The 16,135-nt window shown below is 42.9% G+C and overlaps 1 protein-coding gene and 1 long non-coding RNA gene across 3 annotated transcripts in view; both read right to left on the reverse strand.

Moving 5' to 3' along the window:
* chrm3b (cholinergic receptor, muscarinic 3b) overlaps positions 1-16,135 on the reverse strand; it is a 52,205-nt gene that overhangs the window by 27,866 nt on the left and 8,204 nt on the right. The window lies entirely within an intron of this gene.
* LOC137056220 (uncharacterized) lies at positions 3,734-7,441 on the reverse strand. Its single transcript, XR_010900241.1, has 6 exons — positions 7,068-7,441; positions 6,633-6,832; positions 5,889-6,046; positions 5,557-5,746; positions 4,425-4,517; positions 3,734-3,826 (listed from the first exon to the last, which is right to left on the reverse strand). It is a non-coding gene; the product is annotated as an uncharacterized lncRNA (long non-coding RNA).

Here is a 16,135-nt window from a genome sequence, read left to right on the forward strand (position 1 = left end):
GCACAGACACAGACAGACAGATAAAGAGGCACAGACACAGACAGACAGATAAAGAGGCACAGACAGATAAAGAGACACAGACACAGACAGACAGATAAAGAGGCACAGACACAGACAGACAGATAAAGAGGCACAGACAGATAAAGAGGCACAGACACAGACAGACAGATAAAGAGGCACACACAGACAGACAGATAAAGAGGCACAGACACAGACAGACAGATAAAGAGGCACAGACACAGACAGACAGATAAAGAGGCACAGACAGATAAAGAGGCACAGACATATATAGAGGCACAGACAGAGACAGACAGATAAAGAGGCACAGACACAGACAGACAGATAAAGAGGCACAGACAGATAAAGAGGCACAGACATATATAGAGGCACAGACAGAGACAGACATATATAGAGGCACAGACAGATATAGAGGCACAGAGACAGACAGATAAAGAGGCACAGACAGATAAAGAGGCACAGACACAGACAGACAGATAAAGAGGCACAGACAGATAAAGAGGCACAGACAGAGACAGACAGATAAAGAGGCACAGACAGATAAAGAGGCAAAGACATATATAGAGGCACAGACAGATAAAGAGGCACAGACAGATAAAGAGGCACAGATAGAGACAGACAGATAAAGAGGCACAGACAGATAAAGAGGCACAGACAGATAAAGAGGCACAGACACAGACAGACAGATAAAGAGGCACAGACAGATAAAAAGGCACAGACAGATAATAAATACACATACCTCAGCTGTGAATCGTGAAGTGCTTGCAGTAGTTACAGAATCCTCAGAGCAGTTCTCTATGGCTGTCATGTTGTCATCATCCTTGCATGGAGGCTGTAATAAAGTTATATAAAAAATAGTTACAAGTCTTTACTTATTAGACAAGGTCCCCACCATGCCAAACCTGTGAAGTGTGTGTACCAAAGGGTTTAAATGGCTTTCCTAAAACTACAGGTCCCCACAATGCACATTACACTGGAAACAGTGTGTAAGACTTTCCCATGTCAAAACCAAATATAAGAAATTAATAGACAGACAGATAAAGAGGCACAGACAGATAAAGAGGCACAGACACAGACAGACAGATAAAGAGGCACAGACACAGACAGACAGATAAAGAGGCACAGACACAGACAGACAGATAAAGAGGCACAGACAGATAAAGAGGCACAGACATATATAGAGGCACAGACAGATATAGAGGCACAGACACAGACAGACAGATAAAGAGGCACAGACAGAGACAGACAGATAAAGAGGCACAGACAGATAAAGAGGCACAGACAGAGACAGACAGATAAAGAGGCACAGACAGATAAAGAGGCACAGACACAGACAGACAGATAAAGAGGCACAGACAGAGACAGACAGAGACAGACAGATATACAGGCACAGACAGATAAAGAGGCACAGACAGATAATAAATACACATACCTCAGCTGTGAATCGTGAAGTGCTTGCAGTAGTTACAGAATCCTCAGAGCAGTTCTCTATGGCTGTCATGTTGTCATCATCCTTGCATGGAGGCTGTAATAAAGTTATATAAAAAATAGTTACAAGTCTTTACTTATTAGACAAGGTCCCCACCATGCCAAACCTGTGAAGTGTGTGTACCAAAGGGTTTGAATGGCTTTCCTAAAACTAAAGGACCCCACAATGCACATTACACTGGAAACAGTGTGTAAGACTTTCCCATGTCAAAACCAAATATAAGAAATTAATAGACAGACAGATAAAGAGGCACAGACACAGACAGACAGATAAAGAGGCACAGACAGATAAAGAGGCACAGACAGATATAGAGGCACAGACAGAGACAGACAGATAAAGAGGCACAGACAGATAAAGAGGCACAGACACAGACAGACAGATAAAGAGGCACAGACAGATATAGAGGCACAGACAGAGACAGACAGATAAAGAGGCACAGACAGATAAAGAGGCACAGACACAGACAGACAGATAAAGAGGCACAGACAGATATAGAGGCACAGACAGAGACAGACAGATAAAGAGGCACAGACAGATAAAGAGGCACAGACACAGACAGACAGATAAAGAGGCACAGACAGAGACAGACAGAGACAGACAGATATACAGGCACAGACAGATAAAGAGGCACAGACAGATAATAAATACACATACCTCAGCTGTGAATCGTGAAGTGCTTGCAGTAGTTACAGAATCCTCAGAGCAGTTCTCTATGGCTGTCATGTTGTCATCATCCTTGCATGGAGGCTGTAATAAAGTTATATAAAAAATAGTTACAAGTCTTTACTTATTAGACAAGGTCCCCACCATGCCAAACCTGTGAAGTGTGTGTACCAAAGGGTTTGAATGGCTTTCCTAAAACTACAGGTCCCCACAATGCACATTACACTGGAAACAGTGTGTAAGACATTCCCATGTCAAAACCAAATATAGGAAATTAATAGACAGACAGATAAAGAGGCACAGACACAGACAGACAGATAAAGAGGCACAGACAGATAAAGAGGCACAGACACAGACAGACAGATAAAGAGGCACAGACAGATAAAGAGGCACAGACAGAGACAGACAGATAAAGAGGCACAGACACAGACAGACAGATAAAGAGGCACAGACAGATATAGAGGCACAGACAGATAAAGAGGCACAGACACAGACAGACAGATAAAGAGGCACAGACAGATATAGAGGCACAGACAGATATAGAGGCACAGACAGATAAAGAGGCACAGACAGAGACAGACAGATAAAGAGGCACAGACAGATAAAGAGGCACAGACACAGACAGACAGATAAAGAGGCACAGACAGATAAAGAGGCACAGACAGAGACAGACAGATAAAGAGGCACAGACAGATAAAGAGGCACAGACAGAGACAGACAGATAAAGAGGCACAGACAGACAGATAAAGAGGCACAGACAGATAAAGAGGCACAGACAGAGACAGACAGATAAAGAGGCACAGACAGAGACAGACAGATAAAGAGGCACAGACAGATAATAAATACACATACCTCAGCTGTGAATCGTGAAGTGCTTGCAGTAGTTACAGAATCCTCAGAGCAGTTCTCTATGGCTGTCATGTTGTCATCATCCTTGCATGGAGGCTGTAATAAAGTTATATAAAAAATAGTTACAAGTCTTTACTTATTAGACAAGGTCCCCACCATGCCAAACCTGTGAAGTGTGTGTACCAAAGGGTTTGAATGGCTTTCCTAAAACTAAAGGACCCCACAATGCACATTACACTGGAAACAGTGTGTAAGACTTTCCCATGTCAAAACCAAATATAAGAAATTAATAGACAGACAGATAAAGAGGCACAGACACAGACAGACAGATAAAGAGGCACAGACAGATAAAGAGGCACAGACAGATATAGAGGCACAGACAGAGACAGACAGATAAAGAGGCACAGACAGATAAAGAGGCACAGACACAGACAGACAGATAAAGAGGCACAGACAGATATAGAGGCACAGACAGAGACAGACAGATAAAGAGGCACAGACAGATAAAGAGGCACAGACACAGACAGACAGATAAAGAGGCACAGACAGATATAGAGGCACAGACAGAGACAGACAGATAAAGAGGCACAGACAGATAAAGAGGCACAGACACAGACAGACAGATAAAGAGGCACAGACAGAGACAGACAGAGACAGACAGATATACAGGCACAGACAGATAAAGAGGCACAGACAGATAATAAATACACATACCTCAGCTGTGAATCGTGAAGTGCTTGCAGTAGTTACAGAATCCTCAGAGCAGTTCTCTATGGCTGTCATGTTGTCATCATCCTTGCATGGAGGCTGTAATAAAGTTATATAAAAAATAGTTACAAGTCTTTACTTATTAGACAAGGTCCCCACCATGCCAAACCTGTGAAGTGTGTGTACCAAAGGGTTTGAATGGCTTTCCTAAAACTAAAGGACCCCACAATGCACATTACACTGGAAACAGTGTGTAAGACTTTCCCATGTCAAAACCAAATATAAGAAATTAATAGACAGACAGATAAAGAGGCACAGACACAGACAGACAGATAAAGAGGCACAGACAGATATAGAGGCACAGACAGAGACAGACAGATAAAGAGGCACAGACAGATAAAGAGGCACAGACACAGACAGACAGATAAAGAGGCACAGACAGATATAGAGGCACAGACAGAGACAGACAGATAAAGAGGCACAGACAGATAAAGAGGCACAGACACAGACAGACAGATAAAGAGGCACAGACAGATATAGAGGCACAGACAGAGACAGACAGATAAAGAGGCACAGACAGATAAAGAGGCACAGACACAGACAGACAGATAAAGAGGCACAGACAGAGACAGACAGAGACAGACAGATATACAGAGACAGACAGATAAAGAGGCACAGAGATAATAAATACACATACCTCAGCTGTGAATCGTGAAGTGCTTGCAGTAGTTACAGAATCCTCAGAGCAGTTCTCTATGGCTGTCATGTTGTCATCATCCTTGCATGGAGGCTGTAATAAAGTTATATAAAAAATAGTTACAAGTCTTTACTTATTAGACAAGGTCCCCACCATGCCAAACCTGTGAAGTGTGTGTACCAAAGGATTTGAATGGCGTACATAAGGGGTGTCAAGATTCCATGATTACATTAAGGAGTACTTGATTTAAAAAAAATATATGATTACTTGTTTAACTGTTGATTAACTGGCAAAATACCCAAAGTGGTGCATTCTATGGATGAGAATCCATGAAACGCATTAAACCGCTTTTCTACGGCTGCACTATGCATTTAAACCATTTTAAACTCTTACTTTAGCAAAGTGCTATTGTGAATTCACTAAGTCCACTATTCCATTAAATAAAAGATAAATTAAATTAAACCTTCACTAACACAGGACAATATATTATCTTACTAAATATTCTGTTCATTGAAGTTTGCATGTTTTGACGGCCACATATTCTTGTTCAGGAAGTGACAGTAGCCGTAGCAATTCTGTTGTACAGAAATGGCCAAATGTTAATGATCAAGTGAACATTTGAATTAATTGTTGTTTAGTCAGTATTTTTTAAATATTACATATTTTGACATTTTTGTTTAATACAACCATACAACTTGAACAATCATTTCAAACTTGAAAACCATAAAACAATGCTTTGATACTTGATTTGAACCAAAATTATTATTGCTTCATTGCTATTATATATGTATTTTAAGCAATTTTAAAGGCTTTTATTCCCTCACATACATTTATCACCACAAAAAAAACAAACAAAAAAAAACAAAAAACAATTTGTAGTGGTGTCACCTGTTAACAATGACATACCCGCATAGAAACGTCATAAATTTTATATATATGCAATGACACCACTACAATGGCTAAAATTTCTTATTTGAATTAGAATTTATTTGGTTTCAAACATAGTTGGAAACATTTGGGATAATGTATGGAGGTCAACAAAAATATAGAGCATTGTTCTAGTTGTTTATTTATATACTTTATCCATTTCCTCTACTGTACAAATGATAAAAGTTGTCAAATTTTGCCAAACCTTTCTCCAAGGCCAGTGACTTCCTCCATAGTCATATGCGAGTTCCTCTCCAGGAATGATATCTCTTGCAGCGAATAGGCACAAACAAGGTTTTCCCTCAACGATAATCCTTTTCATTGTACAATTTGGGTTTATGTGATCATCATATATAAGGCGGCCAAGGGAGCCATCCTCATGAGTAGCATCAATGCTTCAGGAAACAAAAAATAATCATTTTGTCTAACAAACCACAGCAAGACAAATTTGAATGTGAACAAAATGAAAGTAACTTTTTTACTGTAAATTTTAAAGTGTATTCATTAAACAAACAAACAAAAAACAAAACACCCTACCTCCACTTCTTGTTCTGCCAGATGAAGTCAAACATAAAAAAAAGTGTCACGATTGGCCTCTCTTCTTTGTTCAGCTTCAATTAAGGTGATCGTTTCTCCCCTATATTCGACAACAAAATCTCCTTTAATAAAAGGAATTAAGGCAAACACTCCAAAACCTGAAAAAAGGGGGGAGTGGGAGAGAGAGAGAGACAATTGAATTCCTTCCAGACATGTAACTAATACATTTATGGTAAGTAAAATGTAAACAACTTTTAAGCTTTGTAATAGTTTAAGTTAAACTGTTTTAACTTAAGTTAAACTGTTTAACCAATGTATTCAACATGCTTTCACAACGCATGCTTATTTCTTTCATTAATTTACAGATACTATCACAAAGAGCAATTTAAACTGCTGAAACAAACAATATTATTTATATTCCAATGGACCCAAATTCCATAAAATAATCATGGTTACTTATTTAGTATTTTTAAACCACTTAAATCATAGTTAAAACATATGTTATTAACTTTATATTTAACACTCATGTTACCAATAAGAAACGAGTCCTGCTAGCAATACTAGGCTCTGCTATATCATCATGGTAACAAAAATAAGAAATAGCAGATTCATAATTAATTGGTGGAAGATTTCCTATTCATGGCCATGATATATATTTATATTTCCCGGGCCATGTTGGGAGCGCCGTACTTCTAATCACAATCCAGTCACAACAACAAAGTTCTTTACAAACCTAACAGTTACCTTTATAATCGTTTATGTGTTTGGCCTCCAGTGCGTCGGTCTTGTCGATGCCACGGAGAACATGATCTTCCGCTTCTTTTAATGGTTTTATTCTTCTCGGGTCTCATTTCAACAGGCCGTCTCTCGTCGTTCCTCTGGTTCCAGTGATTCAGCGATGTCACGCGGTCTCACAATCTCCCAACACGCCGCAGTTTATAACACTTATAATACGCAGTAACATGCACATGTAAACACTTCAAATTGTATAACGATGTGAAGTTTTAATTTATCAATAGTTCATTAGACACATTCAATATTATGATTCTGATAAAAAACGTTAACGTTAATTAATCTCATTAGAAAACTCCATTGCATCAACATTCTTAAAAATAATTCGAATTTGTGATGTTTATTTATTGAATTATGTAATTTAATATTCACAAGTAGGTTAATTACCTGTACGAATGTACTTTCCCCGTTGGCAGACACTGTTTAAAGAGTTTTTTGTCGTTTAATTAAGCGATTCGCGCATGAGCAGTTGAAAAAATGTGTACCTTCATGTATTACGTCATATCTGTGTGCATAGGTGCAGTTCCGCGACCAGGCTACAGGGGCGCTGTAGAGCAGTGCAGCCACACACACTCATACACAAAAGTCCGGTTTTTGTTCATGGAGGGGATCATTAAAAAAAACTGCAGTAGGCATATCAGCACCGCCTCCTGAGCCGATTACAAGCAAAACATTGTGGGGACCGGCGATTTGGTCCCCACTATGTTTTTGGTCCCCACTATGTGAGTGTGCAAACGTGTTGAGGACCCCACTATGTAATAAAAACAAACACACACACACACACACACGCGCACACATATAGACACACGCACACACTCTCTCTCTCTCTCACACACACACACATACACACTCTCTCTCACACACACACACACACACACACACACACACACACACACGCCCACACACAAACACGAACATAAACACATAAACACACACACACACACACAATAGCAAATAATCAATAGGAACGGCCTATATGTGCTCTATAGAGCCGGTTGTTTCCTGATGAGTGTTTATAATCACACACACACACACACACACACTCCTGACTCAGCTCTTCAGTGATGATGAGGCGGCGTTTCTTCAGATCCATTGCATAGATGATTCTGGCATAGATTAGCATAGCCTGTAAAGAACCGACATCACTAATACAGGCTATACTAATTAAAGCCAGAGTCATCAAGAGGACGGCGAGGACATTCTTTAACTGTTTTATGAAATGTGATTTCTTGATTATGATTCTGAGGTGATGATTATAATTATTAAACTCCTTCACGAGAGGATCTGTTAGATTGACAGAGTTACACGAGCGTCGGATGATTAAACCGGGAACAGTTAATGGACACCTCTAGGGTTTATACAGCGGCTCATTATTAAAGCGTCAGGCGTTAGATGACAGATGAGTTCAGCAGAACACTCACACACACACACACACACACACACACTCACACACACACACACACACACACACACTCACACACACACATATTTGTTTTTGTGAAATGTGGGGACATTCCATAGGCGTAATGGTTTTTATACTGTACACCATATTTTCTATCCCTACACTGCCCCTAAACCTACCCATCACACACACACACACACACACACACACACACGGCCCCTAAACCTACCCATCACACACACACACACACACACACACACACACGGCCCCTAAACCTACCCATGACACACACACACAAACACAGCCTCTAAACCTACTCATCACACACACACACTCTCACACACACACTGCCCCTAACCCTACCTATCACACACACAAACACACACACTCGTATCTCGTATACACACACTCCTTACTCTCACACACAGCCCCTAAACCTACCCATCACACACACACACACACACACACACACTCGTATCTCGTATACACACACTCTCACACACACACAGCCTCTAAACCTACTCATCACACACACACACTCTCACACACACACAGCCCCTAAACCTACCTATCACACACACACACACTCGTATCTCGTATACACACACTCTCACTCTCACACACACACGGCCCCTAAACCTACTCATCACACACACACACACACACACACACACACACACACACACACACACACACACACACACACTCGTATCTCGTATACACACACTCTCACACACACACTGCCCCTAAACCTACTCATCACACACACACACACACACACACACACACACACACACACACACACACACACACACACACGTATCTCGTATACACACACTCTCACACACACACAGCCCCTAAACCTACCTATCACACACACACACTCGTATCTCGTATACACACACTCTCACTCTCACACACACACGGCCCCTAAACCTACTCATCACACACACAGATGCGAGTGTTTTAATGGAGATCAGAGAGAATGTGCCCTTCCGTTTACAGAGACGCATTAGGATCCATTACACAAACTCAGGCCGTTCATAATGTCACATCATATTAATAATCAGCAAACATCAACAGATCACCAATCCAGCAGAGATATGAACACCAGCTCATCAAACTCACACACACACACACACACACACACACACACACACACACATATATATATCCAGCAGAGATATGAACACCAGCTCATCAAACTCACACACACACACACACACACACATATATATCCAGCAGAGATATGAACACCAGCTCATCAAACTCACACACACACACACACACACACACACACACACACACACACACACACACATATATATATCCAGCAGAGATATGAACACCAGCTCATCAAACTCAAACTCAGCGGTGTGTGATTTCCAGATAACATCTGCTCGTCCGGGTACTACGAGTTATCTTGACCGGTACTACTTCTGTGGCGCCATCTTGTGGTTGTTAAATACTTACAGTTTTTTCTCAATTATTAACACACATTTTCTGAAAGCATGCCTCATGTTCTCAGAACTCTACACAAATCCAAAAAACACACATTGGGCAAAACCCTAGCCTAGAAATCTAGACGCCCCCTAGCGGCAGCAAATCTAATCTGCCGCGAGTGTCGTCTAGCAACTCTCAATACCCTTCTGAGCTGTAATCGCCTAACTCTTGCCGGGCCAATCACATCGTGTATAGAGTCGGTGGGCGGGGCCATAATGACGACGACTGAGTTGCGTTTGCGAGCTTCTAGTAAACACAGAAACTGGCGAACGGCGGCGGTCTGTCGAATCAGCTTTGACCGCGACTCTGGAAGACTTGAGTTCAGCTTTTCTCTGAGAAAAGAACAAAGAGCGGCACTGAAGTCATTCTGAAGAAGATGTGTTCGGAGTTTAGCCGACCGGATACGGCGAGAGTTTAATCTGTCAGCTCTGCTTCACCTTTGTTGCTCTGGTTGGTGTAGCGCTATCCTATCGCGTGCAGAGGGAGTTTGACAGACAGCCGTTTATCCGCCGCTCAGATTGAGCCGTCAATGGAGAGTTTCCAGACCAAACATCTGGATGAGGCTCCGGCTTGTCAGGCTAGGAAAACCCCTCAATTCTCCTGCAAAATTAAACTTTAGATTCAAAACAATGTTATTTCTTCTCAAAATGGGAATTTGTTTTCAAATGACACACACAGCATCATATGAAGACATTTCTAAGAGCCAGCCGATCACTGATGGGCTCAGTGGACACACTTCTCCATTCATCATCATGACTGAGGCCTGTTTCTGCTTCAGTGTTACACTTACTACTGACACTACACACATAAGTGTGTTGTAGAATATTTGAGAATATTGTTTTTATACTCAGAACACAACGCGTCGGGGTCCTGATCACTCTGAAGGGGTTTAAGTAAGGGCTAATGTCCACCCGGCCGGTTGTTATCTCAGAATAAACCCCTCCAGAGTGATCAGGACCCCGAGGCGAAGCGGAGCGACAGAGAGAGAGAGAAACCAGACCAAAACCGGCAGAGAGAGAAACCAGACCAAAACCGGCAGAGAGAGAAACCAGACCAAAACCGGCAGAGAGAGAAACCAGACCAAAACCGGCAGAGAGAGAAACCAGACCAAAACCGGCAGAGTGATCAGGACCCCGAGGCGAAGCGGAGCGTCACTCTGAAGGGGTTTATTCTGCGATAACAACCGGCTGGGTGGACATTATCCCGCTTATTACACGGCTACTAGTCTCAAATAAATTACACACTAAATATTGTCTTGAGATTAAATATTTTATTTTATTAGCTCTTCCGCAAAGCTTCCGCGAAGAAAAACAGTTCCAGACTGCTTTAAGCCTTTATCTATCGCTGCTAAATGTTGAGAATGAATGCTGAAAGGGTTAGTTCAGCCAAAGATGAACCCAAGCCTCTGATTTACTCACCCTCAGGTCATTATAGGTGTTTATGACATTCTTCTGTCAGACAAATACAATCAGAGTTATATTTAAAAAGTCCAGGCTAACGTTAATCCCAGCAGTAGTTGGAGCTGTTTCTGAAGTCCATTAAATGCAGCTGTCCGTCAAATAACGTGCTCCACACGACTCCGATGGGTTAATAGAGCCTTCTGATTCCAATCGATGCGTTTGTGTCAGAAAAATATCCATATTTAAAACTTTATAAAGGAAACCCGCCTTGAAGTCTTCCATTGTAACCCACGGCTGTTTAAGCCACAAGATGGCGCCAGCGTTAAGCACAGAAGTAGAACCGGTCAAGATAACTCGCAGTACCCGGATGAGCGGTGTGTGTTATCTGGAAATAACACACCGCTGGAATGCGCGATTGACCAATCAGAATCAAGTATTTCACAGAGCCGTGTAATAATCTGTGATAACAACCGGCTGGGTGGACATTATCGCGCTTATTACACGGTTCCCATATTGTCTGCCGAATGATACAATGGAACGTTTGTATAAAAACATTTTTAAAACATTTACCCAAGCAGGACCTTAAGCTCTCTAAAGGTGACGAAATCCCGAATCTTTACACAACATTAGGGCTGTTCCTAAAATGTCCTTTTTTAGTTATGAAAGTGATGCAGTTCAGCAGTCCTGATGTGACTTTAGAGGTTCGTTCCATTTTGGTTATTCTGTGGTCACATGACCAGAGGTGAACAAATACACAACTTCATTACTGGAGTTAAAGTAACAGTACTGCTGGTCAAATATTACTCCGGTACAAGTGAAAGTTGTAAAAACTGGAGTAAAAGTACAGAAGTATTTGTTTTCAAAAGTGCTTAAGTATCAAAAGTAAATGTCCTTCTTTATGTCGCCGCATTATTGTATTATAGTTGTATAAATGCACATTATGCCATCATGGTTTAAGCCAGTCAGTGACGCTCCATCTGACACACTAGCAGACGACTAACTTAAACTCATTTAAATACTTGTAGAAAAGTTACAAAGCTGCTGTCACTTTAAGGCCGAATGCACGGATCCAATACACTGATACACATCTGATATTCTCACACTGTTCACCTTCACTGAAGACAGAATCAACTTTGCCTTTCGCGTTTTAACACTCGATGGCACTCATGACGAGGTCGAACTGGAAGCCGTGTTAATCTTGGACTAAATCAGCCACCGTAGGAGTTAAAACGAAATCGGAATTGAGAGGAACAGAAACTAATATTCACTGGATGGTCATAAACCTTTCCACCGCTAGATGGGGAGTAAATGTGCATTGGTTGATTCGAATCTTTGTGGACATTGAGTCTCTTTCTCATCTCAGAGACGTACACCACATTACATAATCCACTGACTTCAGTCATGAGAAGCTCTAAACATCTCATCAGAAAACACCGCAGTCTCAGTGTGAGAATGAGAATCTGACGCCTGTTTTTATCTGATGAGATAACCTCAGACCTAAACATGACGCTCACTGGGAAAAGCCTTTCTACATCTCAGCCTGTCCCTGTACCAAAGATCCGCGGATTCATTCACATTCAGGAGAGTTTGAGCTCTTTTATTTGCATTCTGGATAATAATGACTCCAGCAGAAAGTAATTAAATACCACAAACGCGTGCCGATAAGACGTCTGAAGATAGAAAGACGGATTCTTTGTTCTGCGTTGAGGTAATTAAATCACGTTTCCGAGTCAAAACCTGCAGAATAAAGACAAAACTCAGCTCAGAGGATAAGAGCAGAGCGGAGCTGAATACTCCATCAACAGGGGAGGACTTTTAAAGTGTATTTCACTACTGATTCAAAAATACACTGAACAAATGCTCTTCTTACTCAGTCATTCTGTCTTGTTTAAACAACATGAGATATTTTTCCTCGTTTTGTTGAAAACAACTCTAAATGAAGAGAGTTTTTGCTTAAAATAAGATCAATAATCTGCCAATGGGGTGAGAAAAATAATCTTGTTTTCTGTTTGAATTAAGATTATTTTTCTCACCCCATTGGCAGATTATTTATCTTATTTTAAGCAAAAACTCTCTTCATTTAGAGTTGTTTTCCCCAAAACAAGACAATTACTTTTGCTTGTCTAGTAAATACTTCTTGTTTTAAGAATTTTTATATGTTTAGACTAGAAACGAGACAAAAATACTTTTTTGCAGTGTACTGATCGATTACAACTGATACAGTTTCCACACATCGCTCACACACACACACACACACACACACACACACACACACACACACACACACACACACACACACACACACACACACACACACACACACACACAGGAAACATTCTGTATTTGTACTTTCTCATAAAAACTCCTCCTGTGTGATTTATAAGCCTTTTGTAAAGTGGGGCCATGGGTAATGTCCTCATATTTCACCCTCTCCTGTAATACCTGTGTCATACCCATGGCATTATACACATTTGAGTCCTCATATGTCACAAAAACATGCCCACACACACACACACACACACACACTGTCCCTAAACCTACCCATCACACACACACACAATGCCGCCGGTCTGTAACAGATGAACGGCTTTGGAAACGGCTCAAGTTCGGCTGATCGTCCTGCATCTCGATCCTCATCTACATCCGCCAAACACTTAATTTACAGCCCAAACTCTGATCCAAAGCCAACGCTCCGTCAGACAGAGACGGATGCGCATTAAAGACTATGAGAGCCTGAGAGGGTCAACGAACGCTCCGTCAGGCAGAGACGGATGCGCATTAAAGACTATGAGAACCTGAGAGGGTCAACGAACGCTCCGTCAGGCAGAGACGGATGCGCATTAAAGACTATGAGAACCTGAGAGGGTCAACGAACGCTCCATCAGGCAGAGACGGATGCGCATTAAAGACTATGAAAGCCTGAGAGGGTCAACGAACGCTCCGTCAGGCAGAGACGGATGCGCATTAAAGACTATGAGAACCTGAGAGGGTCAACGAACGCTCCGTCAGGCAGAGACGGATGCTCATTAAAGACTATGAGAACCTGAGAGGGTCAACGAACGCTCCGTCAGACAGAGACGGATGCGCATTAAAGACTATGAGAACCTGAGAGGGTCAACGAACGCTCCGTCAGGCAGAGACGGATGCGCATTAAAGACTATGAGAACCTGAGAGGGTCAACGAACGCTCCGTCAGGCAGAGACGGATGCTCATTAAAGACTATGAGAACCTGAGAGGGTCAACGAACGCTCCATCAGGCAGAGACGGATGCGCATTAAAGACTATGAGAACCTGAGAGGGTCAACGAACGCTCCGTCAGGCAGAGACGGATGCGCATTAAAGACTATGAGAACCTGAGAGGGTCAACGAACGCTCCGTCAGGCAGAGACGGATGCGCATTAAAGACTATGAGAGCCTGAGAGGGTCAACGAACGCTCCGTCAGGCAGAGACGGATGCGCATTAAAGACTATGAGAACCTGAGAGGGTCAACGAACGCTCCGTCAGGCAGAGACGGATGCTCATTAAAGACTATGAGAACCTGAGAGGGTCAACGAACGCTCCGTCAGACAGAGACGGATGCGCATTAAAGACTATGAGAACCTGAGAGGGTCAACGAACGCTCCGTCAGGCAGAGACGGATGCGCATTAAAGACCATGAGAACCTGAGAGGGTCAACGAACGCTCCGTCAGGCAGAGACGGATGCTCATTAAAGACTATGAGAACCTGAGAGGGTCAACGAACGCTCCGTCAGGCAGAGACGGATGCGCATTAAAGACTATGAGAACCTGAGAGGGTCAACGAACGCTCCGTCAGGCAGAGACGGATGCGCATTAAAGACTATGAGAACCTGAGAGGGTCAACGAACGCTCCGTCAGGCAGAGACGGATGCGCATTAAAGACTATGAGAGCCTGAGAGGGTCAACGAACGCTCCGTCAGGCAGAGACGGATGCTCATTAAAGACTATGAGAACCTGAGAGGGTCAACGAACGCTCCGTCAGACAGAGACGGATGCACATTAAAGACTATGAGAACCTGAGAGGGTCAACGAACGCTCCATCAGGCAGAGACGGATGCGCATTAAAGACTATGAGAACCTGAGAGGGTCAACGAACGCTCCGTCAGGCAGAGACGGATGCGCAATAAAGACTATGAGAACCTGAGAGGGTCAACGAACGCTCCGTCAGGCAGAGACGGATGCGCATTAAAGACTATGAGAACCTGAGAGGGTCAACGAACGCTCCGTCAGGCAGAGACGGATGCGCATTAAAGACTATGAGAGCCTGAGAGGGTCAACGAACGCTCCGTCAGGCAGAGACGGATGCGCATTAAAGACTATGAGAACCTGAGAGGGTCAACGAACGCTCCGTCAGGCAGAGACGGATGCTCATTAAAGACTATGAGAACCTGAGAGGGTCAACGAACGCTCCGTCAGACAGAGACGGATGCGCATTAAAGACTATGAGAACCTGAGAGGGTCAACGAACGCTCCGTCAGGCAGAGACGGATGCGCATTAAAGACTATGAGAACCTGAGAGGGTCAACGAACGCTCCGTCAGGCAGAGACGGATGCTCATTAAAGACTATGAGAACCTGAGAGGGTCAACGAACGCTCCGTCAGGCAGAGACGGATGCGCATTAAAGACTATGAGAACCTGAGAGGGTCAACGAACGCTCCGTCAGGCAGAGACGGATGCGCATTAAAGACTATGAGAACCTGAGAGGGTCAACGAACGCTCCGTCAGGCAGAGACGGATGCGCATTAAAGACTATGAGAACCTGAGAGGGTCAACGAACGCTCCGTCAGGCAGAGACGGATGCTCATTAAAGACTATGAGAACCTGAGAGGGTCAACGAACGCTCCGTCAGACAGAGACGGATGCACATTAAAGACTATGAGAACCTGAGAGGGTCAACGAACGCTCCATCAGGCAGAGACGGATGCGCATTAAAGACTATGAGAACCTGAGAGGGTCAACGAACGCTCCGTCAGGCAGAGACGGATGCGCAATAAAGACTATGAGAACCTGAGAGGGTCAACGAACGCTCCGTCAGGCAGAGACGGATACACATTAAAGACTATGAGAACCTGAGAGGGTCAACGAACGCTCCGTCAGGCAGAGACGGATGCTCATTAAAGACTATGAGAA

The sequence above is a fragment of the Pseudorasbora parva genome, chromosome 21, assembly GCF_024679245.1.
Source record: "Pseudorasbora parva isolate DD20220531a chromosome 21, ASM2467924v1, whole genome shotgun sequence".
Classification (NCBI taxonomy): domain Eukaryota; kingdom Metazoa; phylum Chordata; class Actinopteri; order Cypriniformes; family Gobionidae; genus Pseudorasbora; species Pseudorasbora parva.